Source organism: Tamandua tetradactyla, chromosome 1 (assembly GCF_023851605.1).
Source record: "Tamandua tetradactyla isolate mTamTet1 chromosome 1, mTamTet1.pri, whole genome shotgun sequence".
Lineage (NCBI taxonomy): Eukaryota > Metazoa > Chordata > Mammalia > Pilosa > Myrmecophagidae > Tamandua > Tamandua tetradactyla.
The window spans coordinates 118,155,251-118,175,090 of NC_135327.1; positions in this window are offsets into that span (position 1 = coordinate 118,155,251).

The following is a 19,840-nucleotide window of genomic DNA, read 5'->3' on the forward strand; positions in this document are numbered from 1 at the left end:
GATTAAAAAAAAACTGCACTGGATTTCTTGTTACAAATTTAAGCTTTCAAATGTTGTTATTATGTGGAATATTCTTTCTGCTCTACGGTCTTACTAATCGCTTCAAAGGTGGTGAAGATGAGTAGGGTGACCACATAATATATCACCCAAACTGTGACTCGTGAAGTGAAAGTGACATTATTGATATTTAGCTCAGGACAACAGGCATAAATCAGCAGTGTCCGGGGTAAACTTGGATCTGTAATCACTGTATGGATGAGAAGGCTAACTCTGAGGACACCTCCAGATATTTCCCCTGGCTGGCTGCGTACATTCTGGTAGGTCTTAGAATGATGGGATTTCAGATCTTCTCCATTTCTTGCCTTGGTGCACAAATTCTTCCATCTCAGTAGTTTGATTCTTTTCTAGCTAGTTGGTATTTTCATTGCCTTAGTCAAAAATATTCTATTTTGTCTTCATTATTGATCTTGCTTTGATGTTTTACAATTTCCATTGTGGCCATAATAATGAATGTGTAAGATTTGAGCTTGTTCCTGAAAGACAACTTGTTGCTGTGCTTCTCATCTTCTGCGCTGTATTCCTCTACTTCTTGGACTATGTATATAATATCTTCCTTGCTCACTATGACCTTTGACGTTGGTACTCTTTTCCTTTTTTTCTCTACTCTTGTGTAGAATAGACTTATTAGGGTTGTTGGAGACATCCATATCAAAGGTTTTCAAATCTGAAAAACATCTGTGAACTGAAACTTGCCTAGCACATTGTTTTCCTTGGTCACTGCTCATTCAACTTCATAGACCTGAATGAGCATACCAGGTTGAAATAAGTAATAACACTTGGAGCCTACTTAAGGAATGATGGAACCAATGGTTATGATGCCAAAGAACAGCAAGTGCTTCAAAGAACAGCAAATCCTGGACATGATCAGATTTTTCACCAATTAACATTTGTCATGGTCAGGTTCATGTGTCAACTTGGCCAAGTGGTGGCACCTGCTTGTCTGGTTGGGCAAGTGCTGGCCTGTCTCTTGCAATGAGAACATTTCATAGAATTAAATCATGATCATGTCAGCTGCATCCACAGCTGATTCCATTTGTAATCAGCTAAGGGGAGTGTCTTCTGCAATGAGTGATGCTTAATCTAATCATGGGAAACCTTTTAAGGAGGATTCAGAAGAGACAGTCTCCTTCCTGCTTTGGCTGGCGAGCCTCTCCTATGGAGTTCGTCCAGACCCTCCATTGGAATAGTCGGCTTCACAGCCTACCCTGTGGATTTTGGACTCTGTGTTCCCACGGTCACGTGAGACACTTTTATAAATTTTATATTTGTGAGTGTTCCCTGTTGATTCTGCTCCTCTAGAGAACCCTAACTAATACAACATTGTTGCCTGGATGTCTCTACGATAAACAATACCTTCATCAGTGTTGATCTCCAGTTTAAGTTCTTACCATTGAATAATTCATGAATAAGTTTCTGAATCTCTGGGATATGGACAGAGCCACCTACCAAGATGGTCATGGAGCTGCAACTTGTTTTCATTGACATCATGAAGGGCTTTCTCTATAAGGCCCAGAAGCCACAAAATATGTTAGCACTCTGCTATCAAAATGGACATGGGTAAGAAAGGTGTCAAGGAAATTCATTGCTCTGGATACCAAAAGGACATTTAGTATGTTCACAAACATCAGACGTAAAAGATACCCTTCTTTTTCTCACTAATGTACTTCTTGCATTTGCTTTTGACCTTAACAATGAAATGGTTGACCTTTGGTTGAGGAATTTTTTTTCCATCCAAACAGATGCTCCCGGAAGACTAGACATTAATGATTCCATCTTCAAAAGTGAGGATAAATACATCAGAAGTGCCACCTCCTATGTTAAAGATCAGCACATTTCATTTGAGAGCAACCATCCTGTCTGAGCTTTAAGCAGCATCCATGGCAGTTTGCTTCTTGATGATACTGAAACTAGTAATGGTTCTACCTGTATTAATGCTCTTCTGTGATAACATAGGCTTCTGCAATTTTGTTCACTTTTCTCAAAACCAAGCTTTAGACAGAAGTTTTAAATCGCTTCCTTATATTCCACCTGTACCCTTGGCCTGTTCATCTTACTGGACAGTTGAATAATCAAATCTGTATCCCAAAATACATTTATCAGCAAAAACTGTTGTGAGTCTCATCGTGACTTGATTATTTGCAGTTTCATTGCTCAATCATTTCATGTCTGTAAAGGTGCCATAGCGTGGGTGGTCCTCTTTCCCTGAGCATCAGCAATGAGATCTATTAAGTTTCTTATTCTGGAAGATGCACTCTTAGGAATGGGTGGAATAGGATCAATGCCAACTTATGTCTCTTCCACGTGACTGGGGATGTTGCTCTGGCGCATTGGAGAAAAACACCAGAGCTGCTGCTGCTTATTCAATAAACTTCATATTTCAACACGTAAAATAGGAAAATGTACAAAGAACCCTATGGTAAAGCTGACTTCAAAATTTGACATTCTCCTACATTGCTTTATACTTCATGCCAAATCATTTTAAATATTGTCTTCTTCTAACTTGTGTTTCTCACTCAATGTTCTCTTTTTGAGATCTGTCTTTGTTGATATGTATAAGCCCTAAATTCCACTTTTGTATAGAAGTCAATTGTTTTAATTTATCTGAATTTATTTCTATTTCCATTTTCCCAGTAGTGTATTATTATTAGGATGTTTCTATTTTTTTCATTATTGCATACAGTGCTACTGTGTTCATGAAAGAAAACATCAATGAATTCAATTATATTAAAATAAAAACTGCATGAAAGACAACTTAAAAGAAGTGGAAACAATAATCCACTAAATATATTTTCAGTACATATAATCAACGGATGGTTAGTAGACAGGATACATAAAGAACTTCTACAAATCAACAGAAAGAAAACAAAAAACTCAATAGAAAAACTTACGAGATTATTTGCAGAGGAGTATACTTGACTGACCAAGAAAATATAAAAAAGTCTCCATATTACTAAAAATCCAAAAAAGTAGAAATATAAACCACAATAACTATACCCATAACACTATAAATTAAAAAAAAACAACAACCATGATGAGCCCAAGTGCTAGGAAAGACTTGAATAAACAAAAACCTTTTTTACCTAGTTTGTGGAAGTTTAAATTGGTACAACCATTTTGGAGAACAAATTGACAAAATCTAGGAAAATTAAACATAAGAATTCTCCCTGACCCAGCACCTCCACTGCTGGGCATGTATCCCAGAGAAACTTTTAGCCGAATATCCAAGGAGGTACATGCAAATGTTCTTTACAGTCCTTTTCAATGAACATTTTTCTTTTAATGCAATTAGACCATACAGATCATGCTAATTTTTAAATTAGAATTATTTAGGTATCTATGTCTTTAATTCATGAGTGTATGTTAATATGAAATAAACTGATGTCAGTGAAAATACCTAGTGGTTCTAATTCATTCATCTTCTTTTGCATGTATTGTGTGCCTACTAAGTGCTAGGTGCTGGGGTGTATAAGGAATGGTAACTACTGGTTATTATCTGTAAGTTTTCATGTAAGTTTCTTTAAAAAATCGGTCAACTACTCCTATCTCTGCCCTTATAAACATCTCTGTCCCAGAAGGCAAGTCCAGCTTTGCAGGAAGTGTAACGCTTTCTGAATTAACCCACCTCTGTTTCCACTTGCTTATCTCATGTCAGAACCATAGAGGATGCTCAATAATCACTGGTGATGGTGATGGGTGATAAAGTTTTCCTAGGTTCTCATCAGTAAAAAGACATTAAAGAAATCCATTTACTTGCTAGCAGGAAATGAGTAAACAGATACAGAATGGCTTGTGAAATTACAAAGCACAGACAGGAGTAATTCCCTGTAGTTCCATCTTTCAGAGCTGTTCCATTCTTGGCTTCTAAGATACAGAGGAAATAAGAATAATAAAGCATTAAAAAAAAGAATACAAGAGAAAGTGATTCTACAGTGCTCTTTATCCTTTTCTTTCATGATCTAATGCATTGCCCTAAAGCATTTCAGAGCAAAAATGAAATGTAATTTTTAAAAGTTTTTTTTTTTTATTTAGAGAAGTATGTTGACATCGTTTGTTTCCTTTTCTCTTTTTTTTTTCCCAGAGAAGTTGTGGGTTTATACAATAATAGTGCATAAAACACAAGATTCCCACATGCCACCCTATTATTGACAACTTGCATTGGTATAGTACATTTGTTTATTATTTATCAAATGCAGTACCCTGGATATTTTGAGTGACAACCTGATTTTTCTATTTCACATATTCACCAAGTTGGTGAACACTTCTCTTAGTTGGAAGTGTCTGTCCTGTGAGCCGGCTGTATGGTGGGAAGTTGGCCTGACTAAGGCAGAAGATCGAGGCCACCTCCAGCTGCTGGTCCCGCACTGGCCTTTGTGAGGATAGCTCAATTCAGGTTTTCTTAGGGTGACCACCACACACACACACACACACACACACACACACACACACACACACACACACACAAATACACAAATAGACAAAGAAGCAGGGCTCTGCCAACTTCTGCAGCGTCACCCTCCTATGTAGCTTCAGGGGCCTATGGAGTTAACAGTTACTCGGGGTATGAGTTAGGACAATCAAAATGCAACTTTGGGTGGTGCAATGGTGGCTCAGTGGCAGATTTCTTGCCTACCATGCTGAGACCCAGCTTCAATTCCTGGTGCCTGCCCATGCAAAAAAAAAAAAAATAGAATAAGAAAAAAAAGCAACTTTAAGCCCCAAATGTCCTGTCTAATTGTCTTTTGTGGTAGGTAAAATTTCACCATCAAAGATTAATTAATTTGGATTAGAATTCACGTAACTGTCCTGTGGATGGTATGGTGGGCACCTACTATCTTTCATTAGAGAAGGTGAGTCTCTGTTGTGAAAGCTGGAGGAGCCTTTATTGATGGGACACAGACCAAATGAGTTTTTTTTTTTAAATATGGGCAGGCACCGGGAATCAAGCCCAGGTCTCCTGCATGTCAGGAGAGAATTCTGCCACTGAGCCACTATCGCACCACCCTTTTTTTTTTTTTTTTTTTACCAGCCAGGTGAATTTTGATAGTGGTGTAGAGGGCTTGGGAAGATTACGGGTATTAAGAAATGCTCGGTAGGAGCTAGACCATGTGGGACAGCTGTGATAATTCATTTCAGCAGGAGGAGAGTGAGGACACAGGGAGACAGCAAGTGGCAGGAGGCTAGCTGGAATGAGAAGAGGAACAGAAAAGGGAGGTGAGTTCGTGGCTAGAAAGGGAGGATTGGTGACAACCAAAAACAGATTTGCTAGTTACCGCGACATTTTGAAAGTTCCAACCCTTTGATTACATTTCCTCCATTGTTGAGCTTTATTTTGTCCTATTTTTCTCCAATGACATTATTTTAGCATATTGATTTCTATTTTTGCAGTTTGGGGGTAACATGTCTTTTTTTCTCAGTACACATTGATAAGATCACCTAGTTTGAGTAATCAGGACAAGGATTTCCCTGTAATAATCCTCACAATCTTTAACACTTTTTCAAAAGCCAAAATATTCTTTGGCTGTAATGGAGGAGTGTTCTGCAGGAGAAAACTTCTTTCTTTTTCTTTAATAGAGAAGTTGTGGGTTTTCAGAACAACCGTGCATAAATTCAGGATTCCCATATCCCATCCTACCACCAAATACCTTGCCCTGGTGTGGAATACTTGTTACAACTGATGGTAGTACATTTTTATAATTAAACTGTTACCTAAAGTACATGGTTGAACCTAAGCTCACTGTGTAGGGCGGTTCCATGGATTTTTTTGAAGTTTTTGTCTGTAACCATACGTACAGTCTAACATTTCCCCTTTTAATCATGTTCAGATATGTACCTCGTTCACAGGGCTGTGCCACCATCACCACCATCTATTACCAAAATATTTCCATCATTTCAAATGAGAACCCTGTACATTTTAAGCCTTAACTTCCCATTCTCTGCTGCTACTCTCCCTTGGTAACCTGTATTCTAGCTCTTAAATCTTTGAGTTTGCTTTTTCTAGTTGTTTCAAATCAGTAAGATCATACAATATTTGTTTCTGTTTCTGGTTTAGTACACTCAACATGAGGTCTTCAATGTTCATCAATGTTGTTGCATATGTGAGGACTGCATTCCTTTTTAAGGCTGAATAATGTTCTATTGTATGTATATATCACAAATTATTTATTCATTCATCAGTTGATGGTCACTTGGGTTGCTTCTGTCTTTAAGCAATTGTGAATAATGCTGCTATGGACATCAGTATTCAAATATCTGTTTGAGTCCCTGGCAGAAAACTTTTTAAAGATGATAAACTGCAGTACCATCTCACCAAATCCTAGTCCGGTTTTAGGTATTACACAAAAGGAATCTGGGCAAATAGTTCCAGTGGTGGCAATAAAAGCTTGGAGCAATTTTGCATTTAACTATCAAACACAGAGTTGTAGTCATTTATGCAGAATAGCAAATGGGAAGGCTGACTCTATATGTGAACAAGGACTATTCAAGGAAACAAGAAACTATGCAGATAGCATTGAGGTTTAGTAATGAGAACATTCAGTAGATGCCCATGCTGGGAGGAATGTTTTATTAATGTCACACCACTGGTAATTTTAGAAACGCTTTTCAAAATCGCTTCCTGCAGTGGTTCATGAGATTAAGATGTACCTAACAGGAGCAGGTAGTCTGGGGCGCCAGCCAGGCCTTCCAGGGGATGGTGAGGGGTAGCAGTGGCTGAGGAGGAGGCAGAGAGTCTGGCAAACTGTGAGTGTTGCGATCTGAGGGGAAATAGGAGAAACAAAGAGCAGGACTCTAGGTCAAAGGGGGTCAACGCTGATGTGGGAGGCAGGAGCATGGCCAGATCAGAGGGGTCTCCTACTGGGTGTGGAGTCTACACTGGGAGGCAGGATGGGGGCTTGTCTAGTCTTGAGGAGGAATCTTTCCATTTGAGTATCTGCTCTAATCACAGTACTTTATTTTAGGTAATTGTTTTTTAGAGTAGATTTTAAACTTAAAATTAATACTGAAATTTTTCAAACATATAGACGAGATTAAGAGATTATTGATCACATTTGAACCTATCACTCAGTCTAAGAAACACACACTGTTGAGGCATATCTCAACAGGTAAGCACTATCCTATATTTAGTGTTTATGGTTGCTATGACATATTCAGGTATCTATGAACAACATACAGTATTGTTTTACATATTTAACATTTTAAATTAAAAGGTATGTATGTCCCTTTCTGCAAAACTCATTTTATTTATTTATTTTACCCAATAATGTGCTTTCAAGAGTTAGTCATGTTAACTATTATAAACTATTCCATTGGATAAATATCTACAATTCTTTATTCACCCTCCTGCTGATGGATATGCAGAGGTTTTCTGGGGTAAATGCCTATGACTGGAAATTCTATGTCATAGCATTTGTACATCTCAAACTTTCTTAGATAACTGAAGGGGAAGGAAGTTCTTACTGACTTGTAGGACTTATTTATTTATTTTAGACACTAATTCTTTCTCAGTTATATGCATAGTAATCAGTGGTTTGTCTTATTTTATGATGTTTCTCAATAAACACATTTTTAATGTACTTGAGTTTATTTTTCCTTTTGATTATGCTTTCTGTACCTTGTATAAAAGAGCTTTGTCTTTGTCAGGGTCATAAAAATGCTCTCCCAAATTTTCTGAACTTTTAAAGTTATGGTTTTCAAATTTTACATTTTGTTCTCAGTCCATTTGGAATTTACTGTTGTATATTTTGTGATGTAGAGACCCAATCAACTTATTATTATTATTTTTTTTATGGATGACTAATTGTCCCCACACAGCTGATGGAGGAGTTCACCATTTCCCACTCATCTGTGATGACAGCGCTGCTTTCATATGAGTTGATATGTTCCCAACATCTGAATTCTATGCCATTTGTCTATTTGTCTGTCCCAATGCCGCTACTACAATGTATCATTATGCTGAAAACGGACTCTGAAAACCAAAGTAAAGAAGTTTATTGACCTAAAGTAGCACAATTGCAGAGCGGAACTAAAAGAAAGTTACTGCTCAAAGGGCTGGGTTCTGGGAGGCAGTTTATTAAGGAGGGTGTGGGGGGGCATGGAGAGGGGCAAGGAAGATGTGAGTTGTGGGGGGGCAGTGTGGGTTATGCATGTGACCTGTGAGGGGGATGTGAGCTGTCCATTGGTGAAGGTTAGCAGACTTGCTGTCCTCAGCTTGACTCCTTTATCACAGCAAAGTGAATCTTCATCAGCTCTGCAAAGAATCTTTGGCAAATCAACCTGCCTCGGTTGCTTTTTGTTTCTTCTTTGTTGTTTCTTGAGTAAAATAAATCTTGAGTTTAGGTAAATCAAGATGATTAGTAAAGCTATTTACCATTCCAACTCTGCAGTATTATATTACTACAGCTTTATATTATAAATCTTGCTATCTGGGATATTTTTGATATAAAGTTAAGTTAAGCTGGGGCTGGGCAGCATTTGAATATAAATGAAGACATAAAATCATACATAAGTATTTTCCTCTAAAAACGTATTCTTATTTTACAACCTTATTGGCTTATTATTATAATTTGCCTTTTGATTTTCCATATAAATTTTATGTGAGGGTTATGAAACTCCTTCAAAAACTCTGTAGTAAAGGGTTTGGTAAAGCTTGTAGTTAGAGAATGCGATGAGTTCTGAAACGAAGGTGTTATTGTAGAACTAACCATGGGAATGAGGCAATGAGATTGAAATAAGTAAAAAGAGAGCCATTCAAAACTAACAACGGGAATGAGGCAATGAGATGAAACTAGATTAAACTGAATGTCCCTCTTATTTGCTTTTGTAGTACCTCATTCTCAACCTGAATATGAGACATCTCGTTGTATTGTAATTGTCTGCTTTCTTCCATTAAGCTATAGGCTTCTTGAGGGGAGTGCCAGGTTTATTTATTGTTCTATTATCAGTGGTCGCAGAGAACATGACATGTGTTTGATACTCAAAACATTTGTGAATTAATGAGTGGCTATAATGATACAATGTTACAAGAACTTAAAAATGAGATAGTGGAGAAGATTAAGAGATGAAAATGAATTCTTATCTGGAATGAATAAATGACAGACAATGCAATAGATAAAATGGGCGAAAGAAAGAACAGAGATGCCATGGAAGAGGTAAAGACTTTCTGATTGGGGTGATAGAAAAATTTTGGTAATGGGTAATGGTGATGGTATAGTATTGCAAATGTAATTGATATCAATGAATTATACACACACAGGTAGTTAAAGTGGGAAATTTTATGTTGCAGATATGCCACTGCAATGAAAAATTTAAGAATATAAAAGAGATTTTAGGAACATATAAAGGAAGAGAAAGTTTACTCAGTTAAACCCTTGCTCTGAGATCTTCTGTGAACTTCCATGATATCATCTGTGTTTCCTGTTTACTTAAGGTTTTAGCCTTAAATTGCCCCTTTTTTCATCTTTAACGTGTATTTACTTTTCTATTGAACTCAATTAGTTGCACTTTAAGGGAAAGAGAACCTGCATTTGTTTCCCAGAATAAATTTAACAAATAATTTTGCATATAATATGGCTAAACAAGTATTTGTTGACTGACTGATTTGTTTCTAACAAGCATGGTTTTAGCATCAGATTGAAACAGATGTCAAGTACTGGTTAGCTTTGACAGTTCACAGTGAACCAAACTCACCTTGTTGGTTTATTTTTTTGAGGGAGAGGGTTATATTTCATGTACGTGAAGCAGCCTTGGGCTTAGAGATAATAACTGTATAAATTTAATAGCATCTGGGAAGATTTTGGATTGTTTCTATCTTAAAGAGCAGTTTAAAAAAATTCAAAACAATATAGCATTGTACTTCTTTTTATAGCATCCCACCTACATAGTATAATTTAAGAGAAGTACTTTATAGCATATTTTAAATGCTTATGCTATAAGGCTGTCATCTTAAATATACACCCTTTGTTTTGTTGTTAGAAGTTGTTAGGTGTTTGTGTACCACAGTACACTATAATGATGATGATAACTATAATAACACTAAAATAACATCATCCCTCTTCTTTTTCAATAACATGTTCCTTTGGACAGACACATGTAAACAGGTGATAATAGGAATCAGCATATGAGAAAGCAGTTGAGCATAAAATAGTTTAGATATATTATTCAATATTTCTCATTGTTGATGGAAGATTAAGATGTTGGAAAAGATGTGCATTTTATAATTAAAGAAAAAATGAAAACTTGTGAGACAACATATTTGAAAGCTTGAGCTACTAAAAATTTTAGCCAAAGAAAAGCATGCATTTTTCCTACATTTTAAGAAATTGTTTTAGTTGGAAGAACCACATTTATGAAGAGAGGACCTCGATGGTCTGCAGACATTTTAGGGTTTCAGGTATATGTGCACCTTTCACATGCTTTCCAAAACCTTTCTACAGCATCTGATTGATAATACAAATGTCTAGTTGATACTATAAATTATGTTGACCTCCCATTCATCCTTTTGAACTTACGGTTTAAAATGAAATTACTTTGGGAAAATATAACACAATGACTTAAATTTAAACTAAGTTTGCTATGACTGATGCCAGATCATTAATTAGAACAAATTTTGGTAGATGGACAAGGGTGGAGAATATAGGAAAAATCGTGTCAAGAATGAGAACTCAAACTGAAATCTTATCTGTATATCATGACTTCCTAATAAAATTAAATTGATAGTTACCTCTTATAAATGTCAATGTCATAAGTAAAATTTTTAAGTGTGTGTGTAAATGGTGTATATCATGCATAAAGCACCTAGGAATGGCAATTTTGCTCCTGATGTGGGCTCTGCTCCTAGCCTCCTTTTGAAGTGAGGTGTTATCACATGCCTGCGCTGAGGATCATGCTGGTATCATGTGATTAAAAGAAAAAGTTCAAAGGCAGTTTTTTAAAAAACATTTTATTGTGAAATATAACAAATGTACAAAAAAGCAATAAATTTCAAAGCACGTTGTAACAAGTAGTTATAGAACAGATTTCAGAGTTTCGTATAGGTCACAGATGTACAATTTCAGGTTTTTCTGTATAGCTACTCCAAGACAAGAGGGACTGAAAGAAATATCAAATAATGATTCAGCAGTATGTTAGTCAGGGTTCTCTAGAGGAATGGAACCAACAGGAAAGATCTGTAAGTATGAGATTTATAAAGGGGTCTCACACAACTGTGGGAATGGTAGAGTCCAAAATCCGTAGGGCAGGCTATGAAGCTGGCAGCTCCGATGAAGGGTCCGGATGAACTCCACAGGAGAGTCTCCCTGGCTGAAGAAGCAGTGAAAGAGTGTCTCTTTTCTCTTAAAAGTCTTCAACTGATTGGATCATCTCATTGTGGGAGACATGCCTTAGTTAATCACAGATGCAATTAGCCACAGATGCAATCAACTAACTGATGATTTAATCAACCAACCATGAAATATCCTTGCAGCAATGTTCAGGCCAGACAATTGGGCATCATTTTTTGGCCAAATTGATACCAGAACCTAACCATCACAGTCTACCCCTTGTCAACTTGGCAGCCATATACATGACCTAGAAACACACTTAATTTCCAAATAGAACACAATAACTGTCATATGTTTTACCTAACAATACTCAACTGTCCTACATACAACCAGAAATGCACTAATCTCTCCAGAATAGAGTGTAAGGCCTTAGGTAACATTCATTCTTAAACTTCATATCCTAAGACTTATATATTATAGCATGAACAGTACAACTTATGAAATATGATAAGAGGAAAACAAGATATTTGCTTATGTACAAATGCAAACATACTCATAACAAAAAAGGGAGGGAATATTCAAACAATCATAGTCCTCATTTTTGTAACTGGTCGCATGGTTGTAGTTCATACTTATCACTCCTTTCTACTACCCATTCCATGTTCCCTTTACCTTCAGCAAGCACTTCAGCTGGTCAGTCACAGGCTCCAGACAGCATCTCTATTTGCCACTGACACTTCAAGCACCATTGAATCTGCTGGATCATATTGCCCAAGTGACAGAGCAACTCGCACAGCAGACTGGACCTGTCACAGAGCCTCCTCTTGTTCCAGTCACCCCTCAAAACTAGCAGTTTTTCTGATACTAGGTAAATGGGCCAGAGTAACACACCCAAATGAGGAATATGTTGTCTCCAAAATCCAAAGAGGCCAACTAAGCATTGTACGTCTTCACTGGTAGTAGGAGGGCCAGATCCAACAGCTTATCTTTCACCTTAGAAGGGATATTTTGACATGCTCCATACCACTGGATACCTACAAATTTCACTGAGGTGGAAGGCCCCTGTATTTTTGTTGGATTTATCTCCCCTTCTCTGACCAGCAAATGCCTTACCAGTGAGTCTAGAGTAGTTAGCGCTTCTTGCTCACTAGATCCAATCAGCATGATATCATCAATATAATGGACCAGTGTGATGTCTTGTGGGAAGCAAAAATGATCAAGGTCCCTATATATGGTTATCTATATGAGCAGTATAGCAGAGGTAAAGCAGTTCTTTAATGATAAAATCAGGTCAGCACCTTAAATTTTCTAAAGGGTGAAGCTACTTCATTATATCACCTGGCTGGTTGGACATGAAGGCAAAGGCAGCATTCTTTCTTATCTTTATTAGAATTTCAAACTCTGGCTTGTTCCATATTTTAGGTTTTCAGGATTATTCTAGGAGGAAAATGATACTGTCTTGTTACTTGTTTCCTAGACACTCTATCAAAGGCAGCTTTCCTTCTGCATACCAGATGAGAAATCAACTATTGCTTTTCTCTTGAAAGTTCTGTTGGGGGGGGAGGTGGCAACTCATTGACTATACCAATATCATTGCAATATAATTCCTATAATTAAACAGTTTTCATCACTCTAATTAGTATATGATTAATGACAATGGTTTGGTGCCAATTGTAGAATGGACAAAATTGCTATGGAAATCTTCCTTAACACAGGATAAATATTGAACAATTTGAAAATAAAACTTGAATTTTCTGTAGCAGACAGGAAAATAACCTAAGCTTTATCAAGCTCAAAGCATGAAGCTGTGTGAAGCCAGTCCAAGACTATACAGTCCAAGAATATCCAGAGAAAACCCATTGGTTGGGTCAAGTGCAGTTTAATTGCACGTCATGAACAGATATTTTCCTTGGTAGTTTCTTTTAGGTTTTTAGAGTAATTTCTTTGTATCATGTCAGCAGTGGTTTAGTTATAAGAATAAAAGGAAATAGTATTAAGTTTTCTGTGGAGGAGAATTTAAAGTTGGACACGAATGGTATCTATAGTATTAGGATTTGGAGAAAATACATGGTTGAAAACACCCTGACTATTTGGATTTAGAAATACCTCTATGAAACTATTGTGGTGGAGGATGGCCCTGGAGCATCACCCAGATGATCCTTAAAGCTGGGCTGAATCTGAGGCAGCTGCAGGGACCTGGATTCAGAAGAATTAGAAGTGAGCTTTCCCTTTGATTTTGGTCCTAGTGTAAATGCAATGAATAGGCATTCTCAGGTATTATTGGAAGGCTTCCTGAAGGAGCTGGGATTTAAGAACATCCTGAAGGTACACTTAGGACAGGCTTGAAGGAAAGTAAGGAGTCTTTCCTGGGAGGACAAAAGAGCAATGGCATTCCTAGTACCTTAGAGCAGCTAGAAGTAAAAACCTAAAATGGTGGAATTGCAACCCATACCAAACTCTGAAATCTATTCTATAACTAATTGTTGTGATATGCTTTGAAATATATTGCTTTTTGATATATATGTTATTTATCACAAAGAAAAAAAGAGAAGGAGGAGTGTAATAGAGAAGATAGAATTTAGCAAATGAGTACAACTGCTGAATCATTATATTGATATTTCAGTGTCTTGGAGCAGCTAGAAGGCAAAAATGAAAAATTGTGGAAATGTAACACATACCAACTTTAAAATCTGTTCTATAAACTTCCTGTTAAAATATACTTGGAATCTAACTCAACCTTTCTGGTTAGCTCATTTGAAACACAGGAAGCCCAGAATAAGAATGAGGGCCTTTAATCTTATATAGCTTAACGTTAATGCAATGTCTGGATACATCCTAGAATATAGTAAGCAGATAATCAAAAAGTATTGGCAAAGTCCCTGGAGGGATGGGAGAAGAAATAAGGAACTATTAAACTTTACTATCTAACTACCCCATATTATTGACAGCCCCTTCCAATATGAAAAATTAGAATGGCCATAGCCCAAATACCTCTAAAGAGTGGGATAGAAAGATCAAAAGTGATGGTAGAGTTATACAGAGAAGTTAGGGCTTAACAAACGGATATGATTGCTAATCATTAAATTGATATTTCTTTTAATCTCTAATATCTTAGAGCAGCTAGAAGTAAAAACCTAAAATTGTGGAATTGTAACCCATACCAAACACTGAAATCTGTTCTACAACCAATTGTTGTGCTGTGCTTTGAAATTTATTGCTTTTTTTGATATATGTTATTTTTCACAAAAAAGAAAGAAGAGTCGATTGTGAGAATAAAAATAAATATACTCCTTCCAGCTGCTTATGTTCTGGAGCAACTGGAAGGAAAAATCTGAGAAGATGGTATGTCCGACAAATTCTGGAATCTGTCCTGTAACCACTTGTTGAAGAGTGCTTTGAAAACTATTGCTTTTTTCTTTCTTTGCTTTGCATATATGCTATATTATACAGCAAAAAAAAAAAAGTTCATGGAAATTTATTGCTTTTTTGTAAATATATATTTCAAAATAAAAAAACATTTAAAAAAGCAATGGTGGGTGTGGAGGGGCGCTCTTCTGGAGATAGTAAGATGATGATAATGGCTGGAGTTGAGAGTTTGTAATGATAAGTGAGGGAGACATGGTTGGGCAGTTAAGGGTGGGCCAAATTTTGGAGGGCCTTGAAAGTCAGGATGAAAAACTGAGTTGCTTCAATAGGTTAAGAACGGATCAGAGAATATTCTCTTTTTTTTTTTTAATTTTTATTAATAAAACCTATCAACATACAATATGAACATTCTTTTTATCACATAATTGTTTATTCATCATCATCATTTCTTAGAACATTTGCATCAATTCAGAAAAAGAAATAAAAAGAAAACAGAAAAAAAATCATACATACCATATCTGTTACCCCTCCCTTTCATTGATCACTCACATTTCAATCTACTAAACTTATTTTAACATTTGTTCCCTCTATTATTTATTTTTAATCCATATGTTCTACTCATCTGTTCATAAGGCAGATAAAAGGAGCATCAGACACAAGGTTTTCACAATCACACAGTCACATTGTGAAAGCTATATCATTATACAATCATCTTCAAGAAACATGGCTCCTGGAACACAGCTCTACATTTTCAGGCAGTTCCCCCCAGCCTCTAAAAAAGGTGATATCTATTTAATGCATAAGAATAACCTCCGGGATAACCTCTGAACTCTGTTTGGAATCTCTCAGCCATTGACACTTTATTTTGTCTCGTTTCTCTCTTCCCCTTTTCGGTCAAGAAGGTTTTCTCAATCCCTTGGTGCTGAGTCCCAGCTCATTCTAGGATTTCTGTCCCATGTTGCTAGGAAGGTCCACACCCCTGGGAGTTATGTCCCACGTAGAGGAGGGTAGGGGAGTGAGTTTGCTTGTCATGCTGGCTGAGAGAGAGAGGCCACATCTGAGCAACAAAAGAAGTTCTTTTGGGGGTGACTCTTAGGCCTAATTTTAAGTAGACTTGACCTATCCTTTGTGGGGTTAAGTTTCATATGAACAAACCCAAGATTGGGGGCTCAGCCTATTGCTTTGGTTGCCCCCACCGGAGAGAATATTCTTGAGGAGGTGGATGACAGGTCAGCCATACATCTGTGGTGTTGTGGTTGATATTAAGGCCTATAAAATATGGTTATTTATAGTTTCTATCTCCTGTAGAACTTGGGACTATGATGACTTACAACTTACATTTTCACAAGAATACTGCCGTATTCCTTGTGTCTATTCAAATTAACACAATTATATTCCCACTTGTAAGCTTGAAGTTTGGAAGTATCTATGGACCCCTTTATGTCATTCAATAAATTATTGTTCTCCCTCTCTCTTTTTTTTTTTTTTTTTTTTTGGCATGGGCAGACACAGGAATCAAACCCAGGTCTCTGACATGGCAGGCAAGAATTTTGCAACTGAGCCACCATCACACCGCCCTATTATTCTCTTTCATATGCACCACCATTCCATATGTATTTTACTTACTGCTGCAGAATGCAGCATGACTCTGAGTTAAGTCATCTCCGTAAAAACTAACTTACTACCTAAGAGATGATTAAGCACTTGACTATACAATTATATATATATTTTCAGTTGGCTAACTGTCGCTGAAATTTGCTGAAAGTTTTTTGTGTGAGTGGATTTTAGAAATTTTCTCCGTATCCAAACAAGAGTAAGTCCAGTGTACTTTTATGTTTACATACCAAAAGAGAAAAATGAAAAACCCACCCCTTCACTCAGCAAATATGTACATAGAGAACCCAATATATAGAAAGCACAGCGGATGAGTAAAACAAGATCCCGCTTTCAAGGAACTTGCTATGTAGTGTACCCACACTACAGAAAGAACAGATAGTGAGGTAAAAGCGATGTAAGGAAAGTGCCATTGTAGATGGAGAAGTCTGGTGCCTCTTGCCAGAGGTCGCTGGGCTAGGAAAAACAGAATCTTCATAAGCTCAGATAACATTCAGACATTTTCCCCAAAAGGCAGTGGGGAGTCATTGAAGAGTTCTGAGGAGGAGACTAACAGGAGAGTTGGTATCTCTCCTTTATGTAAGGCTGTAGGCCTTTAAAATAGAATTAAGTGAGTATGTGCAGGGTAGATTAAAAGAGGAAATATGCCCTGTGGGACCAATGAGGGGCTAAGGCAGGGCCCAGGGGAATGATAAAAAAAGATCTGAAATAGAGGTGCAGTCACGGAAGTAGACAAACAGGACAGCTGGCTGCAGCATGCAGTATATTTTGGTCTTATAATGAATGCATCTCTGAGTTAGCTCCAAAACGAGGCTTAACATAATCATAGATGGACAATTGTCTTTACAATATGCGAAGTCATCATTTGTCATTCCTCTTATTTTCATGATGAAAGGAAGAATCAGAATACAGTCCTTGTACAAATAAAAAGCATAATTTTCAACAGGTATAATGGCGAACCAGAAATCTAAAGTGTTCTAGCTTCTCTCAAGACTCTTATGTTGCTTAGATTTGGTACCTTCCCTTATATAAGGCTGTAAGCTCTAAAATTTTTGTTCAAAATTTGGTGAGTGAGCAAGGACTTTTGTAGCTCATTAATCTCCATGCCCACAGTGTTAGCAGCATTGCACGTGGAAACATGCTAAATCCTGATGCGCCTTCTGTTCAGCACAGCAGAGCTCACAGCTGGGCCAGTGCTGTGGCAGGCTTCTGTGGTAGGCAGAATTCTAAGATGGTCAACAACCCCTGAGTGTGGGAGAGAGCTGTAAATATGAGGGAATATCACTTATATGATTATAATATGTTATCCAGCAGTCGTCCCTGGGTGGTCCTTTCCTAATCAGGCAAACCCTTAAAAGCGATTGGGGTCTTCTTGGAAAGAGAGATTCAAAGCCAGGGAGATTCGAAAGGTGACAGGGATTGGCCCCAGGAAAGATTGTTGGTTTTGAAGATTAAGCTACCACATGGCAAGGAATGTAAGCAGCCTCTAGTTGCTGAGGGCATCCCTGAGCTGACAGCAGGCTAGGAAATGGGAACCTTAGTTCTAAACCACAAGGTACTGAATTCTGCCACAACCATGTGAGCTCGGAAGAAACCCCAAGCTCCAGATGAGAATGCAGCTGGCTGACATCTCGATTTCAGCTTTGTCACAACCTGAGCAGAACAATCCTCCTCACTGTGCCTGGACTTCTGACTTACATAACTGTGAACTAGTCAGTGGGAGTTCTTTTAAGCCACTACATTTGCAGTAATTTGTCATGCAGCAATAGAAACTAATACAGAGTCTAAACTTGAAATTTGCCCGGATTTAAGAGAAGCAAATAAATGATGTTCCCTCAACTTCAACCATAGCATTATCTTGAGGACTAAGAGGCAGGAGGTCCCAACCTCCTTGCCTTTCTGTTGCTGATGAATGAAGCGACGTCTCTAGCTCAGCTTCTTCAGCATTAAATGAAGTAATCGGTAAGAGAATATCCGGCTTCTCTAGCTCCAGCATTCTCCAGTTCTCTTTTGGCAACTTCTACCTATAAGTAGAAAAAGGAGAACTATTGCTAAAAGAGTAATTCTGTTCTTTGGTTTCAGAGTTTTGGGGGAGGAGAAAGTACAACTGCCGGATAAAAAAATGCTGCAGAGCTTCCTGAAGTTATAGTTCTATTTTTCTATTCCTAATTTCTGGCTCACTCACCTCTGCTATACTACAGACAAGGAAACTCTGTGCTCAGCAGTTCAAAAAAAAAATACAATCCTTATAGATGTCTTGGCTCTTATCAGGGGATTTGTATCTTTTAAAAGTTAAATATGTCATGTTAGAGGTATGTCATCTTAAGTAGTCTTATCCTTACATTATTATTTTTTTTTAAAACAAAGCAAACAAAGCCAAATTATGCACAAGGCAAAAACATGTCAGTTGATCCAGTCAAGATATATTGTTCCTGCTTGATGGCAGGCTGAACATGCAATTTATTTTCAACCTAAGATTCCTTCCCCACACAGCTACGGGTATAAAAACATGTGGGGTGCTTGACACACCAAGTCAGTGTCAAGAAAGAATGATGATACTGTGAGTGTTGTCCTGTTTTGAAAGCCAGGCTTACTGAGTTGTCAGTAAGCTGGGCTTTGTAAAAATGCATCCTAGTGGCTATTAAATAATTACATGCACTCAGTGATTCCAGTTTGTCCGTAAGCCTGAATGAAATTCTAAATGATAATATCTTTATAACCTCCTCACTGTGATTTGGGACTTTTATCATCATAACAGTTTTAAAAAGAATCTTAGTTTTTACTTGGTTTATTCCTCTTATTATTTTTGAAGATGGGCAAAATTTTTTATTTTTTAAATTGTGGGATTAATTCAGATTCTAATCCACTTTAGAAAGATTAATTATACAGACAGACAAAAAGAAAAGAAAATATTCCGTGGTCCTAGCCAGATAAAATCTTCGTTAACTTCTTGATGTGCAGCCTTCCAGACTTTTAAAATGTACATTTATTTAAATAAACATGTATCTCAATAAAATGGTTTTATTCTCTAGCTGCTGTCCTACAACCGGCTTTTCTCAATTCACTATTTGAGTCCATCAATCCATGTCCGTACGTGTTCCTCTGCATTAAGTGGTTGAATAATAGTTCTTGGTAACACAATTTGTTTAGCCAATCCTATGTTATTAAAAAGTTTTTAGTTTTTCACTGTAAAAAAATCATTGTGATAAATATCTTCTTTGAAAATATTTGTACACTTGCCAGTTTTTTTCCTTAGGATAATGTCCCAGTAATGGAATGGCTGAGTAAATTGCTATAATGGGGATTTGTCTTTTTTTTTTTTCTGACCATTTAGCATCTACTCTTTTCTTTGGAAACAAAGCAAAATACTCTGATTTCCTTTGGGGGTATCGCCACCCTCTCATTGTTTTTAGCTTTGGTGGGATTGTCAAGTTGTCTTGCCTTCCCCAGCCAATATAGGCCAACTGATGCCTGATCTCTTTGGACTTTAGTTCTTGAGTTGAGTGATGCAAGGACTTAAAAAATGTTGGGGATGCTTTAATTTA